At 46.0% G+C, this 13,091-nt stretch overlaps 1 long non-coding RNA gene across 1 annotated transcript; it reads right to left on the reverse strand.

The window, feature by feature from the left end:
- Positions 1-2,036: 2,036 nt before the first annotated feature.
- LOC132663510 (uncharacterized) lies at positions 2,037-9,403 on the reverse strand. Its single transcript, XR_009603086.3, has 3 exons — positions 9,321-9,403; positions 7,548-7,714; positions 2,037-6,475 (listed from the first exon to the last, which is right to left on the reverse strand). It is a non-coding gene; the product is annotated as an uncharacterized LOC132663510 (long non-coding RNA).
- Positions 9,404-13,091: the final 3,688 nt, after the last annotated feature.

The following is a 13,091-nucleotide window of genomic DNA, read 5'->3' on the forward strand; positions in this document are numbered from 1 at the left end:
AGAAAGCTCTGCACTGGAGGGGGCAGGTATGGAGTAAAAATGAAACGGAAACCACAGGGATGGGTGAGATTTCCCAGGACAGGAGTCAAGTGAAACCATAGGGATGGACGAGATTTCCCAGGACAGGGGTCAAGTGAAAACATTGCGATGATCCATAAGATGCTGTGAAGAAACCCCCACTTAAGAGACCAAGAGCCCCAGAAGGGGCAGTCGGAGATGTAGGAGGAAAACAGAGAGATGTCACCTTCAAAAGGCCCATGGTATTCTTTTTTTTATTGAAGCGTAACTAACATACAGCAATATATTAGTTTCAGGTGCACAACACAGGGATTCGACAATTCTAGACATTATTCAGGGCTCACCATAACTGTAGTCACCATCTGTCACCATACAATGTTATTACAATACCATTGCCTGTATTTCCTTTTTTTTCGAGCTCGTTACCATACAGTGGCATCTTGGCTTCAGGAGTAGAACAGTGATTCATCTCTTACATGTGACACCCAGTGCTCATCACAAAACATGCTCTCCTTACGGTCCATCTTCCCAAACCTCAGTTTGTTCTCTGTATTTAAGAGTCTCTTATGCTTTGCCTCCCTCTCTGTTTTTAACTTATTTTTCTTTCCCTTCCCCTATGTTTAGCCAAATTATGCAAAGAGCCCAAATGTCCATCTACTGATGAATGGATAAAAAAGATGTAGTGCACACACACACACACACACACACACACACACACTGGAATACTACTCAGCAATGAAAAAGAATGAACCCTTGCCATTTGCAACAACGTGGATGGATCTAGATGGTATGATGCTAAGCAAGATAAGTCAGCCAGAGAAAGGCACATATACGATTTCACTTATAGGTGGAATTTGAGAAACACAACAGATCTTGTCTGTATTTCTTACGCTCTACTTCCCATCTCCGTGACTTATTTATTTTGTAACTGGAAGTTTGTACCTCTTCCTCAGAAGGGCTATATAGAGTGGCCTCACCTGGAATGATAACAGTAACCCACCAGTCTACACCTCTCTCGCATGCCTGTTCTTCCTTGCAGCCCAGTGACAGCATGTGCAAGATGTCTGGTCAGGTGTTGGGTACAGGTGTTGGGTACAGGGCCAAAGAACCCAACTGTTCCACAGACGGTAGACCTACAACGTTTGCCTTAGTCTTATCAATGAATAAATCAGTCACTGATTGTACAGTGTGACCTTATAGGTTTATAAATCCATATGTGTTTGTTTCTGTACTCAAACCTTGTGGCGCTCAGTTGCTATTTAATATTCTAAATATTTAATATATATTACTCAAGTGACTGGTAAAAAGTGGCAATTTGGATTCTCTGAAACACTGTTTCGACCATCTACTTTATTTTCTGCATACAAACACAACGATTTCACATATAAATTCACGAGAACAATCAGCCACAGAAGTAGGAGTATCTACATACGACCAACAACCCGGGCCCTGCTGTTCATTCATATTGTTCAACTCTTTAATGAACCGATCACTGTAGTAAATCAATCATGAACTTTCCTACCTTGATCATTTCATGGCCAAAATCAATCACTGAGCTCACTTTGTTCTGAGGATGCTCGTTGCAGCCATAACCAAATCTTCTCAATCAACAGATTTTCTACAAGCAAGCACACCTGACATCATTCCAGGCCAAACGTGTGATTGCCGGATTCTCAGGCGGGCTGGAGGCTGTCACGGAAAGCCACTCCTAACGCAGCTTTACAACAGACGTAAGCCTGGTCATGAAGATTTGTCTTCAGAATCAAAGTACGTGGAAGACTGAATAGAAATTGCATCACGGCACTCACTGTCTTTACATCAGAGCTCACACTGTTGTTTGTTACTATTTGTTTGTTACTATTTGTTTGTTACCAACACGTGGTAAACGTGTTGCATAAAGCCGTCCTCTGTACCATCTGATTAAACCATACAATGCAAAAAAAAAAAAAGGAACATGGCATCTGTCCACAAAACACCCAGACAATGCTTTTGGTTTTTTTAATACTCAATACCATTGTAAACATCACACAAGCCCTACTGAAAGTCCCACTGAACGATGTGTACGTGTATTCAAACATTGCCTCAGATTACACTCTGTCAACCAAATACGATGCATCGAGTCAAATACAAACCCTGAAACACTACGATAAATGCTTTTAATGTTTAAAAACATCTTAATTTGGAAGGGGGGGCCCCTGGGTGGCTCAGTTGGTTAGGCAACCGACTCTGGCTCAGGTCATGATCTCACAGTTTGTGGTTTCGAGCCCCACGTCAGGCTCTGTGCTGACAGCTCAGAACCTAGAGCCTGCTTCGGATTCTGTGTCTCCCCCTCTCTCTACCCCTCCCCGGCTCACGCTCTGGGTCTCTCTGTCTCTCAATAATAAATGTTAGAAATATTTTTTTAATTAAAAAAAAATCTTAATTTTTTTTGAGATCTCTAAAAAAGGCTTGGTGCATCTTGAAATCTTAAATCAGAAGGAAGCAAAGCTGGAAGTCTAGCCCCTCTGTGTTCACTCTCATAGAAACATGGATCTCTGTCCTTGTCTCCACACCCCGTACCAGGTAACCGCCAGCAGCAGTGGGAGGCTGTGAGGAGTTGCCCTCGACCTCAGAACATTGTTTATTGAACACTTGCCATGGGTCCGATACCATAAGAGATACCTACCAAACCTAAAAGTGAACGAGCTGGGTCGTTTAGGGAGTTGAGGTTAAATCAGGTAAACTCATAGATGGAGGTCCTGCCGGATTTCACCTGGCGAAGCCCAGGAGCTGCCCACCAAAGCCTGCCCCTGGGGAGGTGAACTACGGAGGGAAAGCTACCCGACTCTCTTCCCTAAGGAAAATCTTGGGCACTTTGCACTGCATTCTCACGTCTGCACACGGTCACTAAAAAGATGCTGTGAAGCAACATTCACCCCGTCATTAACTCGGTTTTTTAAAATTGCATGAGTAGGGGCACTTGGGTGGCTCAGTTAAGTGTTTGACTTTAGCTCAGGTCATGATCTCACAGTTCGTGGGTTTAAGCCCCGCGTCGGGCTCTGTGCTGACAGCTCAGAGCCTGGTGCTTCGGATTCTGGGTCTCCCTCTCTCTCTGCCCCTTCCCTGCTTGCACTCTGTCTCTCTCTCAAAAATAAACAAACATTAAAAAGGTGAAGAAGAAAAATGAGTTCCTATGTTGAATAAAGAATTCTTCTAACTCTAAATACTGTCAGGGTAAATAACCAGACTGGCTACTTTTTCCCAAATGGATCTATTCATTTTTTGTCCAGAAAATCGATTTCCTGTTGAATTCATGTCCCCACAGCCTAAGAATCTCTCTTGGTTCTATGTAGAAAAGGAATTCTTTTCCTTTAATTATGATGCATGAACCCCAAGGTCTACACATAATTTTAGGGTAAAAGCTAATTTTAAGGACAAAGAAGATTTAATTTTTTTTATTTTTAAAGAATTTATTTATTGTGAAAGAGACAGAGACAGCACAAGTAGCAGAGGGAGGGGGACAGGGCAGAGAGAGAGAGGGAGAGAGAGAAAATCCCAATCAGGCTCCATGCTGCCAGCACAGAGCCCGATGTGGGGCTTGAACTCACGAAGCTACAAGATCATGACCTGAGCCAAAACCAAGAGTCAGATGCTTAATCGACTGAGCCACCCAGGCCCCTGGACAAAGAAGCTTTTTATCTCCTAATCCAGCAGTAGGATGGGTCAGCAGGTGACTCTTATCCTTGTAGACATTAGAAGACTTTGGTTCTTTCCATTCTGCTTCTCCATCATTGCCCAGGATGTTGCTATCATCTGCATTCAAAGCTGGTTTTAGAAGATTCTATATTTTAGTACCAACCAAAGGGAAGGCTATGTATTAGGATATAGGCCTTGAAATGTCTCCTATCCTTACTTCTCACATTTCATCAACACGCACCTACAACTGAGGCTTCAAAGATAGTCCCTAGCTGAGAGGCCACATGGCCAGCCACAACTAGCTTATTACCTCGAAAGAATGGGGGAAAAGATTTGGGGGTCAGCCAGCCATCTTTAAGCTGGGCTATGTCCATAATCCTCGGGTACGTGTGCAGCAGAAATAGAAGTCCACACTACACAAAAGAAACAAGGAATCAAGGAAAAAAGAAGCCCTAATGAATTCCAGTAGACAATAAACAAAATACTTTGTCACCCAATACAAGACTGTGAACTTGATTTTGCCAGGTATTTGCTTCAATTCTGTGTTTTCCTTAGAATGATCTTTTGAGAATGAAAGGCCACAACACCTATCTAAGCATATGGAAATGGGAATCATCGAAGAAGGAGAAGAAGAAGAAAGAAGAAGAAGAAGAAGAAGAAGAGAAAACAAAAATATTGCCACATGACACAGAGGGTCAAGGACATACCCAGATGCCTCCAAATCTGAAAATGATGCGGAGTTGGAAATCAAAACAAAATCTAAGACTCTCCAAGCCCTAACATATGGGCCTTAGACACACATATGGTTTCCATCTCTAGCTGAAAGAGTTGGATCTAAATGGAGTTTCAAAGCACATATGCAGTTTCATAAATAGAATTAGGTAGATCAGGATACCTTCCAACCCAGAAGTTTAGCAATGTCCTTTGCACAACTAAAGATCTGCTGTTCTAAAATTTAGTCTTTGTTAAAATTTCCTGGCTGGTCTCGGATCCTCATAAAGTTTGGTTTTTACACGTGTTGGGGAAGCTTTAAAGGTTTGCTTTGGGAGAAGGCTAATGAGAATCCCAGAATTTTCATTTTGGGGTAAAAGGATATGAACTAAACCACCCACAGTTTGAACCTCTGAAAAGTATACCTCAAGAACGTGCATTGGGGGGATTGACCTAATGTATATCCCATCCAAAGAGCTTGACCAATGAGACAGCTCTCAAAGTTAAAACTAAGGCATTTCTTTTTTTTAATTTTTTTAATGTTTATTTATTTTTGAGAGAGAGAAGGAGACAGAGCATGAGTGGAGGAGGAGCAGAGCAAGAGGGAGACACAGAATCCAAAGCAGGGTCCAGGCTCTGAGCTGTCATCACAGAGCCCGATGTGGGGCTTGAACCCACAAACCGTGCGATCATGACCTGAGCTGAAGTCAGGCACTTAACAGACTGAGCCACCCAGGCGCCCCGAAAACTAAGGCGTTTCTATGATCAAGAAGTATTTACAGAATCTAGAATTGTAGCTCTTTCAGATTCCACTGTCAAAATGTAGTATTCAGCCTCCTCCAAGGACCATAAACATAAAAATATAAATGAAAACTCCAAAATAATGGCTATGCAGTGAATGAAGAAGATGAGGGTATACCCTGAGGACCTAATTGTCACTATTTGCTTTAAATTCATAGAGCCACTGGTCAACTCCCAATCTTATCAGGGTAATGGCAATATATGTAGGAAAAGTCCTTGTTGCGGGATTGAGGATATGGAAATTTTATATCCTATTTCATTTCATAAGCTTTCCTCTATTTATACATTGCTTCCCAATAGGCTTCTGTTTGGGAGAGGGTTTTAATGGTTTGCTTTTCCACTACTTTTGGGCTGATTGGGTTTGGCTATATTTGTCCAATATCATCATATAATTTCTCTAAATGCTATGGTTTCTAGAAAGAGGGGGGGGGGGGGGGGGAAACCTAGAATGGTGCTGTCCTTTCCATTGGTAAATTGACCCAAACTTTATAACATTCATAGATTTCTACCCAGCCAGCACTATCTAACTCTAATAGCAACCGAAATAATGAAAGTGTTCCATACGAGGTCTTACAAATTAACCCTATCATCTGTACAACCATCAGATTTCTCAGAGAATCTCCAACCTTGCCCCTTCACCTGACAGTAATTGTCTGGATTAATTCGTCTACTTTGTTAGGGAAAGGATGGAAGTCAACCAGGGTACGAGTTTTATGGTTAAGCTGTGGAACCTGTGTCCTTCCATAAGAAATTAAGCTAATGTTATTACTGGGTGAATTCAGAACTCTCTCAAACCGGTCTGCAAACGCATGGCAGAAGAGTGAATAAATCCACATTTGCCAATGTGTGTTTTCTCCTCTGGAGCACAGTTCTTAGGACTTCTAGGATTTGGTAGTAAGAAGCACTTTAACCCACCCTCTTGTTGACAAGACTGAGGTTCAGAGAGATGAAGTACCCCGCCCCAGTTTACAACACCTTTGGACTCCCATCCCAGGCCTCCTTCCTCATCATACAACATGCCAACAAACTCTTCTCAATATTTATAACGAGGAAAACTAGTTGTGAGAATCCTAAGACCACATAATCAAGGCTAGAATAACTTGAGTTTCTAAATCCACCATTTGAAAAGCTAACAGGAAGTCGAAGAAGGGGAACGCACGGCCACCAAAAGGTATTGTGGAAGGAAGAGCAAAGTCTTGAGGGTAACAGGTTCACACACAGGCTGTTACTCTTCTGAGGTAGGCTAACCGGAATGTTCCTGGAGAGCATCCTGGAAAGAAAAAATCAGAAAGGTTTCACCTGCTCAGCCCCTCCTTTCCCGACAAGACAAGTGAATGTTGGCATCCCACCCACCTAGAGAGTAGGAGCTCTTGAGAATTCACCATCAGAGACAAGGTCACCGAACACATGGACAGTGTCCAAAGCTCCTCATTGAGGGGGTCAAGACAAATCTTTCTCTCTCTGAGAGCTATTAGACTCAAGAGACCTTTTTCCACCTTCTAAGGTGAGACCCCAAAAGTCAGATTGGAAAGGAAGTGTTTAGTGAGCCAGAACCTCACCTCTGGCTCTGTCTGGGAGTTAGAAGCAGGTTTCCTTTATAGCGCAGTACATCCTCTTGCAGCCCTGCATTAGTTCAGCACCTCCTTCTACCAAAAGGGGTTTTCTAGAAGCTGCACAGCTAGTACACATGAGCAGAATTGCTCGCAAGCCCTTATGCCAACAGTTTGGTTTCCATACTAGACGGAAGGATTGCTGATATTGCCAGCTGTGACTGTGTGGCTGGAGTGTCCCTGTCCCCAGGAATAGCATCAGAGAATAGAGGGTGGAGAGTTAAACTTGGCTTATCACAGGGAGTCACGCACACCGTACGTAGGTTGAGCTGTGCCAGTCCTTTCTCTGTGCTGGAGAAGATAATATGGACAAGGAGTCACATGCTATTTCTGCACAGCAGAATGCGTTTTTCAACAATCTCTACTACTAATTAACACAGTCATTCTCCACTGAGAGTCACCACCGAGTGAATGAACACTCGCTTTGTGCCGTACCGGGCACCATATCCGGCACTCCAGGAGTTGACTGTGCAAATTCTCTGCTACCTTAATCATCTTCGGGGGTGTCTTCCCCTCGAGCCGCTGGTGCCACTAGGCCAATATGCACAACGGGTTTCGGACTTGAATGGAACGGACACGGAGCGCCCTCCTGGGGTTTTCTCATCTGGTGTGATAGGGGTTTAATCGTGATGCTGGGTGATTACTAATGGAGACAGAGCCTGGATTCTCAGCTGCTGTGAAAGGGGGGATGGCAACAGATGGATTCGGCATCACGTCCTCCTTTGTACTAACCTGCGGGAGCACCGCGTCAGGCAGAACTGTTCCGGAACAGCATACCGATGAGGCAAAGCAGGGTTTTTAGGAAGCGTCCTACCAAGTGCTCCTCTCCAATTCTGTCTGTTGGCGTTTCCATTCAGCACCTGCCACCTTCTCACCCGGTCTCTTTGAGATGATGGCCACTTCAGGGAAGGGAAAAAAACAAAAACCCAGAAATAATAAGGAATGCAGAAAAATCCTTCCTTTCTTCTAATCCTGAAACATCCCCTGATCATCAAAACTTTGGAATCTATTAGACGTCCAGGAATATCTCAGTGGTAGGGTGGAGTGCAGTCTATAGAAAGTCCATATTACCTGTGTTGGGGACGTACCATGCCATGCTATGGTGACAAAGGCCAAAAGAGCAGGAGCTTTTCTCTCTGTTGGTGTTTCTCTCAAGACTCATCACCTGAGAGAAGTTTATATCTGGTGCATGCCAGGTCCAAGGATGGTCAGGAGGGCCCTCATCCACCTACTGTCTCAGGCATCCAGGCTCCTCCCATCTGGCCAGGCTATCATTTCAACACATGGCTCCCAGGGAAGAGAGAGTATGGAAAACTCTTAACTGGCTCAGCCCGAAAATGACACGTCGCTTCACTCAGAACGAGCCCGTTGGGCAGCTGTAGTCCTACGGTCTCCAGCCACTTTCAGGGCAGCGGAGCCTTCCCGTGTGCACAGGGTTGAAGGGAGACTAGATATGGAAAGCACCAGGCATCTCTGGTCGCTTCCACCAGTGGCCAAACCCATCCACTAAGGAGCAGATGTTTTCATGACAATCATCCTCAAAATTGTCAGTGGCCGCCACCTCTGAAGACTGCAGCAAGTCCCACTGCTTTGGGGACAATGAACTCCCCATGATCTGAAGCCCTGCCTTCCAAGCCGCCATGATGGGCCAAGGCTCTTTCATCACCACCATCCAGGAGCACTGGGTCACCTACTTCTTACCTGAAGATACGGACTAATTCCTGCTGTATCAATCTAGCCACCAAAACACCAAGAGCAACAAGAGAAGGAGACTTGAATTCTCCAGAATCTCTCGTAGCATAAGGAATCAGCTTTTGGTGAGGAACATACTTGAGTCAGCGATTGGATATCAACTCACAAAGGCCAGGGAATCATGTGTCCCACAAATAAAACTGAAGTTGTTCCGGAGGCGGGAGAGAGAAGGCAGGAGGAGATGCCAGAGAAGATCCCAACCCAGAATAACATCTGTCTAGAAATCTAGAGAGGAGGACTGGGTGTTGTATGTAAGTGATGAATCACTGAATTCTACTGCGGAGACCAATACTGCACTATATATTAACCAACTAACATTCAAATTAAAAAAAAAGGGGGTGGGGAGAGAGAATAATCTGTTTCTAGAAATCCTTCTAGTCTCTGAAAAATCTACCAAACTCAGGAACAGTGTGTGTAAGAGTGACCTTTGATGAAAAAAACACTTGGAATAAGGATTCCAGTCAAGTCTGACCAGATCCCCAAGGGCAGGAGCCCCACTGACAGCTGGCTCACACAGGGACATGACCTTAACTGTGCTGGAATGTGTGCTGGTGAGGGCCTCCAGCTACTCCATAGGGGAAGGAAATGCAGGGGAGTAAAGCAATTAACTCGTTTTATAGCGTCCCTGCTAGGGCCTTAGCGTTACGTCTCCTGAATACCTACAGCAAAAGTACACCTGCTTTCACCTCTTAGGGAACTTTCCAAACGGCCTTACATTCATTTGGGTATTTCGTGTGGCTTCCCCCACCTCACCTCCACTCCTCGCACGTGCACACTCAGAGCCAGGACCCAGAAAAATGTGCCTCTTCTGCTAGAATCGACACAGTGCCGGGGTCTACCTGGAAAACAGACAGGATAAAGGAGAAGCCATGTGGCATCACGGTTAGCACCAGGGCTAAGTGGTACAATTGTGCCCGTAGTGGGTATCCTGGCTTTAAGTCCACACTTCTATTAACAGCCCTTATCTAGCTGGTAGTTAAATGAGCAAAAGATTCTCTAACTGTGAGTGTAAGAGCCGGAAGGGTGTAAGCCTCAGTAAGCATTGGCTGCTGTAATCGCTACTGCCCTCTATGAATACGGACACAGCAGAAAAACACGATATTATCACAACACCAGCTCAGCTGGGCTGGGGGATTGCTGGGGGACAGCTGGGGGGGGGGGGGGGGGAAGGAACTAGCGCCGGGAACTCTACAAATGACCTGGAAGTCACAGCGTAAGAAAGTCCACTTTGTTTTAATGAAAGACTCAATGCTGTTGAGAAACTTGAGGCATCAGCTAAGTGGAAGGGAAGGCAAAAGTCACCTTCCGGAAGCTTTGAAATTACATGATTGGCAGAGACCATGAGTGCCCCCCAGCCCCCATTATGTTCTCCACTTCTTCCATAGCACCTGGTCTTTGCAATGGGACAGAGATAGTTAGGTGTGGCCATGAGACTATGGCTGGGCAGGGGGATGTAGGTGAAGGTGTTACGTCGGAGCTTCTGGGAAACTTCCACAGGTAACAGCAGGCGTCTGCCCCTTGCCCCTTCCCCATCCCTCTTTCTTGCTGGCAGGAAAGCAGGTGTGATGGAGCAGCTCTGGAGCAGTCATCTTGGACCAAAAGATGTCCTTGGGAACGGAAGCCCATGCAAGCCCAAGAAAGAAGCAGCAAGGGGCGGCAATAGGCATCGCTGAAGGGTAGCGTGTTAGACAAGTGAAGCGATCGTCACTCCAGAGGAGAGACACAAAGCAGAGGAGGGCAAGGCTAGCAGAACCCTTGACCATCTACATGCAGACTTCCGTGCAAAAGAAAAGTAAACTCTATCCTGCCGAAGCTACAGTCACACCGGATCCCATTTTGCGCGCAGTCCAACTTCATCCTCAGTGGTGGTGACTTTCGCTACCTATGCGGCCACTGATGACATTTCCACGTAACCCACCTTGGCCATTCATTCTATTTCTCTTCAATGGTCAGGGATGTTAGCACTGATGATGCCTTTAATCCTATTTTACCAGTGTTATCATCTCACACCCATCTAAATGCTCTTCAAAGCGAAGCTGGAGTGTCAGTCTGACTATTGTCCATCGTGCCTGGATGTTGTCACAATTTTCACAGAGACTTCATTAACACAACAACGACAACAACAACGATGGGAACCATGACAAAGCTTTGCAATTTTGCCTAGAGCTGGCCCGAGGAAGCATGGGAGCCATGGGAGGCTATAGGAAAACGATTATTGTTCCGAAAGGGCTTCTGGCCTCCCTCCATACAGAAGTGTCATCCCCATCATGAATTTGGCATCCTCTAGGACTCCCCCAGCGTACGGCCGTATTCCCATTGAGTGGTCACGGAATGTAGGTAGGCAGCACCCAGCCCGCACATTCCGGCGACTTCTCCGCAACAGACGCCACGTCCTGGAGACACCAGCTGCTGGCCCGGTGAATGGTGATGCCAACTGGGGCCAGAAGGGGAGAACGGAAGTGGCAGGAAGCAGCTCCAGCCAGGTGCACCAGGCACCCTGGACATCCCACACACCACTGTCCTCCATGACTGATGGGAAGTCACGTGACCAGGTCAAGCCGCCACCCTGCCTCCTTGACTACCACTGCCAGGCACGCAGAGTTTGGCCCTGGGGTCCCAACGCACCCGTTATTCAGTTGGCAGGGATTTTTTTTTAAATCCCTGAGTATTTGTGCTGTTTTGCTCTTGTATTAACATCATTGGGTATTATTCCACTTAATCCTCATAACAAATTTTGCTACGTAGGCATGGGCAACCCCGATCTTGGTATCTTGAATCGAGGAAACAAGGCCCTGAGAGTTGCCAACCGCCCCTGTGCACGCCAAGACCCACCATGGAGCAGGGAGATTCCAGCTACCTCTGAGACCCGCCCAGGGAGGGGGTTGAGGGGACCATCCAGGAGGGTGGGCTTTGGGTACTGCCATGAATACAGGGAGGGAAGGGGCTGGAGAAAGGCTTCCCCAGGCTGCACCCTCCACTCTGCCTTCCTCCCACCTAGGTCCCTGCTGACCTCCCCCCAGGAGCTTGGAGCCTCTCCCCAGCAGGCAGCCACTCAACCCTATGCAAGACAGAGACAGAGGCTTTGACGCACCAACCCCCTGTGGGAGCCGGGACATTACTTGAGAACCAAGTGAGGTCTGTCTTCCACAATTTGTCACTTTTTCATTGAAGATGGGAAATGGATTCATTTTGTTGTTGCTGCTGTTTTTTACTGCAGTCCAAGTGCTAACAGGACCCGGCTCTCTCTCTCTTTCTCTCTCTCTCTCTCTCTCTCTCTGTCTCTTTTGGAGGAAGGGGACATTTGAACTGAAACACGAAGTGTGGAGTTTAGAACTGATGAGTCAAGGGGGTGCCAAAGGAGCCTGACTAGAAAAGGGGAAGTCAAGATTTTAATGTTCTCAAGCACAAGCCTCTCCATCAAGCAGTCCAGTGTGCGCGCGGCTAACGAACGGGCGTACTAGATTGGTCGCTCTCAGATTGATCGGGGGCTGTACAAACCCTGCGGCAGGAAGGGCGTGGGTGTCCAGGGCATCTTCGCCCTTCTTTTCACACGGGCGGAAATGAGCAATGTGCATCGAGCTGCGCGTTCTGTGTTGTGATTTCCCCACTGAAGCGCCGGGGGTTAGGCTGTGATGAAATTAACACAGCAGAGTGACCTGTGATAGGGGTTAACCCGCAGGGGCAGCGGCAGCCAGAAATCCGCATCCTGGCGTCCCGTGCTCGCCAGCAGAAGGGAAGCGTGCAAGGGCGCTGCGAGTCAGCCAAATGACACAGCACTACTCTATCTAGACAGTGTTTTCTTTTCTGGAAACTAGAAAGGTCTCAGAGACAGATGGACTTTTGGTTTCCGAAAACTGTAAAACAGGGAGACGAGACACAATATGCACCGAGAATTGATGTCAGTTGTATTTATGCTTTTTTTTTTCTTGCCAAAAAAAAAAAAAAAAAACAGTAGATTTGGTTTTATTATGTGGTGAAGGATGTGCTCTGTTTTGTGTAAAGTCTAGTTATCTTTTTGGTGACAAAATAGAAAAATCCGAACTTTCCTTCTTTTTCTTGAGAGATGATCAGAGCTCGTTTATGAACCGACATTAATTTATCAGGGTTAAGAAAGCAAAATCAGGGGTGGCTCCGTCGGTTAAGCACCTGACTCTTGATGTCGTCTCAGGTCATGATCTCACAGTTCGTCAGTTCAAGCCCCAGGTCGGGTTCCATGCTGGCAGCACAGAGCCTGCTTGGGATTCTCTGTCTCCCTCTCTCTCTCTGCCCCACCTCCAACTTGCCTGTGCACACATGCTGTGTGTCTCTCTCTCTCTGTCTCAAATAAGTAAATAAACTTAAAAAAAATGAAAGAAAGCAAAATCATCAGTTGGATGCTTACTGTGTGCTGAGTGTTTACATCTTTAGCGTTGCATTTTTTCAGTGTCCCCTCTAAGGTAGGTTGAATTTGGGACCATTCTGCAGATGATGAAGGTGAGGTTGGGGAAGATTAAATCATTTTTCCAACATCACACAACTAACAAG

This window comes from Panthera onca, chromosome A3 (genome assembly GCF_046562875.1).
Source record: "Panthera onca isolate mPanOnc1 chromosome A3, mPanOnc1 haplotype 2, whole genome shotgun sequence".
NCBI classification, from domain to species: domain Eukaryota; kingdom Metazoa; phylum Chordata; class Mammalia; order Carnivora; family Felidae; genus Panthera; species Panthera onca.